This window comes from Egretta garzetta, unplaced genomic scaffold (genome assembly GCF_000687185.1).
Source record: "Egretta garzetta isolate BGI_Z169 unplaced genomic scaffold, ASM68718v1 scaffold161, whole genome shotgun sequence".
Taxonomy (NCBI): Eukaryota; Metazoa; Chordata; class Aves; order Pelecaniformes; family Ardeidae; genus Egretta; species Egretta garzetta.
Genome location: NW_009258754.1, coordinates 4,672,962 through 4,683,433, shown reverse-complemented (window position 1 = coordinate 4,683,433; position 10,472 = coordinate 4,672,962).

Below are 10,472 nucleotides of genomic sequence, written 5' to 3'. Positions count from 1 at the left end.
CACTCTTCCATGTGCCGTCATTACAGCTGGCTACACTTCCCCCTTTGTTGGGGGAAGAGAGGGAAACAGACGTATTTGGCTTCTGGAAAAGCTTTGGTCTGTGATGAAAAACATTCTGCGCACAGAAAAAGAAACACTGAAGTAGTTTTTTGGAAGACCTGGCATGTTGCCGTACCTCAAGAAAAGCCTCACAAAAACACTACTTCCCTGTTATTGTCAGTCATCTGGACCATGTATGCTATCAGAGATATCAGGGATATTGGAGTTATTGGCAATACAAATTTTGAAGGTAATGTTTTAACCTGGCTGCACTCCTCAGTTGAGCTCCCCCCCCAAATGATGCATGCAGCCCTCAGCTAGCATCTGCACCACCAGCAGCTTGGGCCAGAGGCAACAGCACTGGCTCCAAAGGGCTGGGGCCGCTGGGCCTGGGCACCTTTGGCCACAAGTAAGCACACCAAATTGCAAAAGCACCTGGCCACTGGGGTGTTTTGTGGCAAGCAGCTTCACAGGATGAAACACTCAAAACAGTAAGGTGGTATCATGTCCTCTGTACATGCCTAAAGTGATATTGATAGCATTAACACCCAGCAACGCACATCACACCTGCTTAGTCGAAAAGTTGTGGGTTGGGTTTTTTAAACATAAATAAATAAATAAAGCTTTCTTTCTCAGCTTCACAAGTTAACAGGGGAAACGCTGGCAGTGATGTTTCCAAGCCTGCTGGAAACAGATGCTGGCTTGACCTCTGACACTGGAGACCCCAGATACCCACCTCAGCAAAGTGGCAACCTGTGAGCCAGGACACGCATTTGACACCATGTGCAGGAACGCAGCACCAGACAGACAGATGCTCTCCCCGGCCGCAGCCTGCCCGCAGCCGGACACCCACTGTCCCTGCCCATGGCAGAGCCTGGCCCCAGCGCGCACAAGCAGCCTGCACTTGCCCATAACCTAATGCAGGACGGCTCTCGGTTGAAAGCTCTCAGGTGAGCCTTTTCCACAGTGTTGCATCTCCAGCCCTGAGGCTTAGGCAGCTCTCAGCGCTGTAAACCAGTGACCCCTGCTGACAGCAGCCCTCCACACCCAAGCATGGCTCTCCCACACATTTTCTTATTTTGCGTACGACACTCCCTCATGTGGTCTATGTCTGAGGGTATAGTGAAGATGCTGCTCAAATACTGGAAACGCTAGATGAAGGGACAACATTTAAAAGTAATGCTCTGACCACCGTTAATTTACTTGCAACGCAAGCAGCACACCGGGGCAAGCTCTCATCATTGAATTTCAGTACGACAGAGCAGAATCCCACAGTGATTCTCCTAAACAGTAAAAATAAGACATTTCTTTTACTACTAAGCAGATGTCTTGTTTGTACCTATTTACTAGATTCTTTTCCATGTCAGATAAAATAAACTGTAGACAACTGAGAAAAGAATAACCTAGACAACAACTAGTAATAAGCCCCAGGTTTGTCATCTGTATTAACTGCAGCTGGATGGTATTTCTACCCTTTTCTTTTACAGGACTAGTAATTTTGGCAGCAGAATAATGCATTTAAAAACACTTGGACATTGTTTAGTCAAATGATACAAAATTCTCTACCTTCTTTTGTCAGATGAAGCCCATACAATGGATATTACCTTTTGCAATATCAGAATTAGCAGTAAAACCTAGAATGCCCTTTAGCCAACTCCTGATAATTATAACATAAAATAAGATACAAGCTCACTTACTTCAATTTCCAGTCAATAACCCAGGAAGGACTGCTTCAGTGATCTTACTCTTGCCTACAGATGACACATAACAAAAAAGCATCTGAAGAAAATAACATTAATTCTTTCCACATCCTTTTTTCTTCCCCTCACCCTTTTTTGTAGCTCTGTCACTGGGTTGCTTTTTATAGAGTGCAATGGTGCATGGGTGAACTCCTGACTTTCAGTCAGCTGTGGCCAATTCTGAGATCAGGGAACAAATCTGTGCTAAATTAGGCATGGAGTAAAGCAATCTAGTGATTATACCACCTGGTAAAGAGCTAGTGCAGAAAATAAGGAGGACTCAAACCAAGGTAAGAGTTTACACCACTCTGGGATTACATTTATTGATACTCAAAGTGTGCAATCAGTTAGGGTCTTCTCTGCTCCCCTCAATGCTAACGCACATGTAGCTGTCACATTATCCAAGATGATTTATAATTCACCTCAATCTTTTGCATGTGAAAGCACAGACTTGCAGAAGAGGCAGGAAGAGACCATCTAATGAAAGGCCAGCCCAAGTATTCCCATGTTATAAAGTAACAGAATTTTGCCTAACTTGCTTTTAACACCACCTCACAGCAAGCGGTATTTCTAGTTTCATCTATCTTCAGCATTAGAAGGGTTTATTTTAATTTGCAGGTAGAGCATTTCCAGCTGCAGTGTAAATCCATTATTTCTTTTCCCATCTACAGTGGTTATAGCAAACTATTCCCTTCCCCTTCATAGCTGCCATTTATGCATTTGAAGACCTATTTATGCCCTCCACACTCCAACATCTGTGCTCTAAATACACCCAGCTACTTCTGCACTTCAGATGTAGCTTACTATGTTTGCTCCTGTTTTCTAGGCTCTCTTGGATTGAGCTTTTTTTCTTTCTTTCTTTTTTGAGAGAGGCACCCAAGACTGAATATAGTTCTTCTAAAGCCTTAAACAATTACATACCCCATAATCACGCTGACTTTTTTCCAGAACAGCATAATTCTCCATTTCATTTCCAGTCATACTCCATTTGCAATCTACTCTAAGCCCCAGATCCCCTTTTTTAGATCTGCAGCATATCAAGCTCACCCATATCTCACATTTGGGCTCACAACTATTCCTACGTATATGCAAAACTTCACATGTCTTGATGCCCCATTGAATTCTTTCTTTTCCAAGCCATTTATCCTAAATTCACTTCCACTGTCATAGATTCTCTCATTCCTGCAACAACTAATCATGTTGTAAATAGAGTTAAGTCTTAAGTTAGGAGGCCACAGAGAAAGTAATTTTCATAACACTTATAATAATATAGGGAAATATCATTCTAAAAGATGTTCATACAGTCAAACTACAGCCATTTTCTTTGTACCATTGTGAATTATTCTAGTCCCTAATCTGTCCCCTAGACAGCCTACACAAAAATCTGGAAATACTACTGCTTTGTCATGCAAGAACTCTGTTTTATGCACCAATCTCTTAACTGTAAGGTGTCAGAGATCTATGAAATGCAGCATGAAGGTAAGGCCCTTCCCACTGCAAAAGGCTGCAAAAGGTAGGCGTTTCTATACCCATCACTGTGTGAGATCAGAGAGACATGACAGATGCTGCACCTCTACACGCTGCAAGCTATGCAAACACAAGGAATACTGCTGCCATGCTTCAGAATACCAAAGCTGAGAGGCAACATGGTTTGGTTTTAAATTAACCTCAGTTTAAGACTTTTTTGTTAAACAATGGGGAACGACATGCATCGCAGAGAGGCAGTGTAATGCCACAGCCAGGCACCATGGGGCCCCTCGGGCGACTCCTGTTTCACCCCACGCCTGAGAGGATAACTCTGTCAGGGCTAAAGAGATGGCCAAATTGTGCCTTTATGTTTAACTAGTGACTGATTAACACATTCCCCAGGCCAAAGCTGCCCTCTGCTGCTCAGCACCAGAAAAGGCCCCAAAACCGTCTCCCACCATGGCCCCGAGCAGGGTTCTGTGGAGCTCCATCCATCACGCCAGCCGTCTCTGGCAGCACTGCAGGCTGCAGCTTCATCCCACCGCAGCAGAGGGTCTGAACCTGAGAATACCCCCAGCACCCATTCTGGCATAGTGGCAAAGGCCTGAGTTGTGACCGAACTCTGGCAGGCTGCAAGTCCCAGGCTCACTAGCTGAAGGCATCTCCAGGGAAGCTTTGCTCTTTCAAGCTAGGAGATGACCCTCAAGCTGTGATCCCGGGTGTAAGGCTTGCTATTTGAGGAATACTGCAGATTTAAGGTGGAATTGGAGAAACAGCTGCACAGCCGGCCAGTTGCCATCTGGGTGCTCCAGAACAATCCCCACTGGAGATTTAAGCTCAATCAAGATTTTAGGAAAGGATTTGCAAAGGACCTTCTTCCACTGGGCTAGAAAATTTAAGCCCAGCATCACATCTAAAGCTCCTTTTTGCAAAGACGAGAATAGGTCACGCTTGGTGCATGCATACAAGGTAATCCCTGGGATCAGTGAGGAGTCCAAAAGCGAAAGACTTCAAGGCAACAATACAATTAAATTCCTACATGATAACCTATCTTCACAAGTTTCTCGGCCACTTAAGTTCAATCCCTGCACAACTACCCTGGTCTTAGCTATCACCCTTCCCACCCAATGCAGGAAGAAATGGGGTTTATTCAGAGCAGCCTTTTATAACAGCACAGTAGTTTCTTAGCAGACTTGCACTCAGCTCACACACCCTTCATCCTGCTCCAAACAGATGAGGCAGTCCATTAGGACAATCCTGGTTTGTAGCATAAAAAATGGAGGCAGTCCTTCTTGGAGAAAGCTAGCTGGTCAGCATACATTCAGGGCCTTTACCTGACTCCTCGAAGGGTCCCATGCCCAGGACACCACAGCCCAACAAAACCCTACATAATATACAGCAAGAGTCATCCTTGAAAGCAACCACGCTGGTGTCAGGCCTCCACACCTAGCACAGGCCAACACACCTCTAGCTGGATGCAAAGCGGTAAAAGTGCATTTCTAAGGTGCAGAGCATCCTGGCTGCCACAGAGACAGACAGACAGACAAACATGCACCCCACACGCACACCTCTGGACCACTCTGGGCCATTAGAATTGCTGGGTCTTTCAGAGGCTGAGTCCACAGGAATTCAAAAGTTGTCATCTCAGGCTGATATTCCAGTAACCTGATAAGGTTACTTGCCAAAACTTCTGTCACTTAAGATTTCTTTTTTAAATCTTAGCTTTTCTCTTTTTTTTTAAAAAAAAAAAAAAAAGTCTGCATCTGATTGTGTGATAATTTCTGCCATTCTAACAGTAGTTAATTTAGGAGGTTTTCATCTGTTTGAGGTTTTGCACTTTCTTGCAAATTGCTTTCTTGATCCCTTCCATCTTATGAGGCTTTTCTATACAGGCTACTTATAGGAATGCACCTGTGCTAAACTGAAGGGACTTTTTCAGCATTTCAAATACATCTCTAGCACTTGCTTGGAAGTGGGAAGCTGGACAGTTATCATTGTAAGTGGCATGATTATACTCAAATGAAGTGCAGTTTTATTTCCAAAGCCATTCATTCACTCTAACTTGTGTGTAAAGACACTTGGCTACAGCAGGCAGCCAGAACAAAGACAACCATATCGATTCAGCTAGACTAACATTACACATCAGAAGGAAATAAGTATCTAGCCACCGTTAGGCTCAAACAGCACAACCTCTCTGCACACAAAGGAGGATGAATTCCCAGTCTCAGCGAAACAAGCCAGAGTGCCTTTTGCCCTTGGGAACCTACTGGGCTGGCAGCACATTGCAGTGTCCCTGTCTTGCTCCCCCTTCTGCAACATCCAAAACCCTGAGACCAAGACCCACCAGTTATATTTTAAATACTCACCATATATAACAAAATCATAGAATTGTTTAAGTTGGAAAAGACCTTTAAGATCATCAAGTCCAACCATTACCCTAACCCTGCCATCCTACCACTAAACCATGTCCCTAAGCACCTCATCTTTTAAATACCTCCAGGGATGGAAGGGACTTGACCACTTCCCTGGGCAGCCCATACCAATGCTTAACAACCCTTTCAGTGAAAAAATTTTTTCCTAATGTCTAACCTAAAGCTGCCCTATAGCAAGGGCAGATAATCTACATACAAAGAACAAGCTACAGCTGATTGAACTTACCTGCATTACTGCCCTCTTCAGACACCAGATTCAAGGACGGTCAATTCTCTCAAGGCAGAGACCCTTTCTGCACTGCAATAAATAAGGAAATTTGCTCAGTTGCCCTTTCCAAGGGAGAACAGACAAAGCCAAGTTTTCAGAGACACATATTTTCAGCAGCATAAAACAGAACTCTCTCTCTTTCAAAGGCTGACTATGTTATTAAAATAAAAAGCAATCAGCCAGGACAGATTAAGAGAGACGAGAACAAAATAAAGCTCATAAAGTGAGTGTGTATGCAACCCATATGTACAATGTAATTACTGTTAATAAGTCATTATGACATTGATACACACACAAATACACACACACACACGTATATATATTTTTTATATATACACATATGGGGAGAGAACGCACCACACAAAGGGAAAGTCAAATTCCACCGCGATGTCTCCTGTCCACCTGACAGATACAAACTACCCCAAGATGGCACTGTCGAGTAGCGTTTCCTCTACCAGCACCAGCAACCTCTCAGAACAACGCCTTTGAAGTAATTGCAGGGATCCCTGTAAGCATTTTCTTAAACTTCCTTTTGTTCTTTTTTTTTTTGTCTGTCTGACTAGCTCTTCCTGGGCACTTTCTATCTCAGCAGCACTCACTGCATCTCCACGTTAAGTTACTCAGTGATTCGAGTTGGTACTTCGGTAACATGGGTCTGTCAGGACACGGTATGGAAGCAGTGAGGTCGACAGCAATTCTCGTACCCTCAGATCCAAGTGCCAAGATGAGGGGACACAGGCTGGAGAGTCTGCACTGACAAGTGCACCCTGCCAGTAGACATGGCTGTGATGGAGCAATCCATGCTGTAGTCTGCAGAAACCTCAAGAAAAACACCAAGCTAAGCAAATATGTGAGCCATGGACATGCTGACTGCCATTGTCTATGTGAGACAGTACAAGTATGAGAAACAATCCCCAACTCACGTCTCAAACAGCCTTATCCCTGAGACAGCAACACTCATTTTGGCCATACTGAGAGGGGCCAGAGCTGGTCTCGCTTCTCTGCAATCCTTTGAGACATCCTGGATCAGCCTTATTAATGCACAGCTGAATACATACTGGTCTGAAAACAATAAAAAGGTAGTGGCAACTTGGTTACATAAGTTAAAATGGGAAAGACCCAGAGTGCAAAGATGATGTGCATTAAGTAAACAGGGCACATCTCAGATCTGGAAAATGTTACTTTTAGGCCAACCTGTGATTTTCATTTGGCTCTAATCTTTTGCTTGAGTGTGTAGGGCTTCCTGTCCAGAAATGCAGTCCCTACACTGAGGAAAGATGAATGAGGAAAGGTTAAAGGAAATGGAAAAAAGGCAGTTTCCACATAAATCAGCTCTTTTTCAGCCCAAGCCATTCGACAGAAATGGGCCTTTCAGAAATTTGTAGCATTGAGAGTGCATAAACCCTGCAGATGAGGCAGCTCCTACCCCTTTGTGCAGGGCTGTCTGCATGAAGGTATAGGAATGACTATGCAAGGCACAAATGTGCAGTGTGACTGCTGCTGCCTTCCTGCACTGGTGCCTCTTTGCGCCAGACTGTAGTGATGATTGTTGACTTCCATCAGTCCAGATGGAAGATGGTGACGGTCCAGTCAACAGTGCTCAAGTAATACTCTGTATAGTGAAAATGCAAAGGAAATCATTTTCATTACGTGTTTCATTACCAAATGCAATGCAAAGGCTGAGAAAAAATGTTTTTCTAAGAAAAAAAATAAATCTAGATACACCATTTATCATGTTATCATTTATCATTTATTATGTTATATGGGGTAGATGGGTGAGCGTAACATGACTCTGATCTGATCACTGCCTGTGTCAGGAAAAGAAATAGTGTGCAATAACCACACACTGCCAAGTAGAGTGGTGAGACAGAGCAGAGAAATATCCTATTTCACTGCAATATGATGTTATAACCCACAGGAGCCTGAGTGCTCAGGAGCCATGGGGTCTCTCTGTTCAGGTCCCAAGTTTGTATCCACACTGCTGCTAACCATTAGTTCCTTTTACTGCATGATTGTGAAATTAGCTGGTGGTTTCCTTTGAAACCTTAGTTTTGTGTACACCTACCATTTCCTTTGGTGGTGCTACTGCTCAGTGAGCATGGCATCTTCATTAAACAAAAGCTTTTTTCTGTTTTAAGAGAATAACAGAGCAGCCTTGCATTTTTCCCTTTCCAGGGTGCTCCTCAAAAGTGACAGTCTGTATACGTCCCATGAAAACACCTGTAAGAATTTCATGCATCTTGGTGGACGGCAGCTGCTGTGGCCTGTGCTTCACACCAGTGCCAGCCCAGTTATGCTGAGCGACCACAAACTCTCTTGACAGGCCAGCTGGCACAGGTGGGATGTGCTGGTGAATCTTGTGGAGCAGACCGCAAAGCACATTCATGCAGGAAGCTCTGTGTCTATTCTTACACAGTTTCACTAAAGCTGAGCTCACAGCTTGACTGGCTGCTCCTTCTTAAAAATACCCAAGAAAAGTTATAGCCTATCGGTACACCCACAACCAGAATTGTTTTGGGTCTGCTGCTCTGTCCCTGCCTTGGAGGAGGGATGGACTGGCTATGTCTAACCGGCCTTTTCATCTCTGGAAGACCAAATTGAACTATGGTGAATTAGCTAATTTCAGCTCAGCTGTAGGCTGTGGGGCTCTCAAGTTATGAAGGAGATGCCACCCTGCACGCTTGGTTGGTGTCCTGTTGGTGAATTTCTGAATTAGATACTGCTGAAGATATTCTGCCCCATAAAATATTACTCCCACAGTTCTGCTCACCCAACCATACCAGTGTGAGACTGGCTGCTCGCCAGACTGGTCAGTTCCTTTCCTCTCAACATACAAGCTCTGTAAGGTTTCTCAAATGTAGTCAGAAACAAATCTACACTCATAGCTGGCCAGCTCTGAGAACAACTGTACTTTTTGCTCTGTCCTGGGCTGCCTTTAAAGGTCTCTGCTTCATCTTGGAGAGGCTGAATCTGATTGTTTCCCATAGAATGCAGCAGTTGCCAGGTTTCCTGATTTCCAGTTTTTCAGTCTCTTGCACTTTCTGCAAAAAAGTGGCTACATGAGAAAAACACAACCCCCTTAGCCACCCAAAGTTCTCAACTGCACAATTAAGATAAGCCAGGCTTTGATTACTTATGAAGATGAGGAAAAGAGTACTGAGCAACCCAAAGAGCACTAGTGTGAAGCAAAAGGCCTCCAGATAAAGAAAACACTGACTGTATTCCAACTCAAGTACAAACAACAATTTCTAAGTCACCAATGAAAATTGAGCTTGTTCTTTAATTTACCTGGTGTTTTAGACAGAGAGAGCATTAAGGATAGGTGATAGCATCATGAGCTCTTAGTGTAGTTCTCCTTTCCAGGAGTGTGCTGCTGCTCAGCTGCAGTTAGATGAAGTCCCCAGCATCTCCCCTCTTAAAAGGAGGAGGCCAATCCCATTTGCGGTACTAAGCTGTGTTAGCCTGCTCAGAACAAGACAACTTGTTATCTTAACTTGCTCTGGCCAACCAGTTTTTGAAACCTTTAAACACACACAAAAATAACAGAAACCAGTCACAGTGCAACAAAGAAGACTACTTAGGTTCAGATCTGGGCTGATAAGCCTTCTATTTCCCCACTGCATCCAGAACTCTTCACAAGAACAGAGACAAACAGTTTTTCACCCACCTCCTAGCTCTCTACTGGGCAATATCCTTTACTGACTCTTTTTGCTCTGGACAATTAAGTCTTGTAATCTGAGATGATAGTTTATAGCTGTCTGGGACAACCACAAGTCACACATGCCTTCAGAGGGCCACAGAAACACTTTGGACCCCACCTTTGGAATTTGATTCATTTGCACTTGAGCATCCTAATTCTCATTTCATCCTAGCCATTAAGTACAAGAAAACACGTATTTTAAACATTCATGAAAGCTGAACTGCAAAGGTGCTTTGTTATATTTTCCACTAAAAAAGAACAGCAGAATTCATGATGCTGTAATGCAAATGAATGTGGGTTTGCACTATATGAACATGTTTCCTCTGAAACGGATTTTGATTCCTTGAAAATGACAAGTGCTGCCTGCTGTTGCCTGACTTAGCAACAGCAGCACTTAGTGCACCTAGAGGATAAAAGATGGAGAAAGCTCACCAACCTCTACAAAAAAACAACCAAACAACCAACTCGTCTTTGCCATAAGCATTATAATTTTTTTGCTCATACACCTCCTTTTAGTTACTCAGAGTTTGATTTAGGTTCTTCCAGCCACTATTCATTTGGTAGCTGGAACACAATATTGGGAAAAGGATAAGGTTGATAAGATTGTTGTCTCTACAGAGGGCAAACAATATACATCCAGCACATTTCTGTGGTTAATTAAAAAAAAAACAAACAAACCCAAAACCTGAAATAAACAAAGCCCTTCTTCTTCCCGTTGAAAACCTCAGAGCCATGCATCTGCCTGGGTTGCTGGAACGCAGCATTTAGCAAGCAGGAGTGCTGGGTGATAAAGGCATTGGGAGCACAAGGGACTCCCTGAAATAATT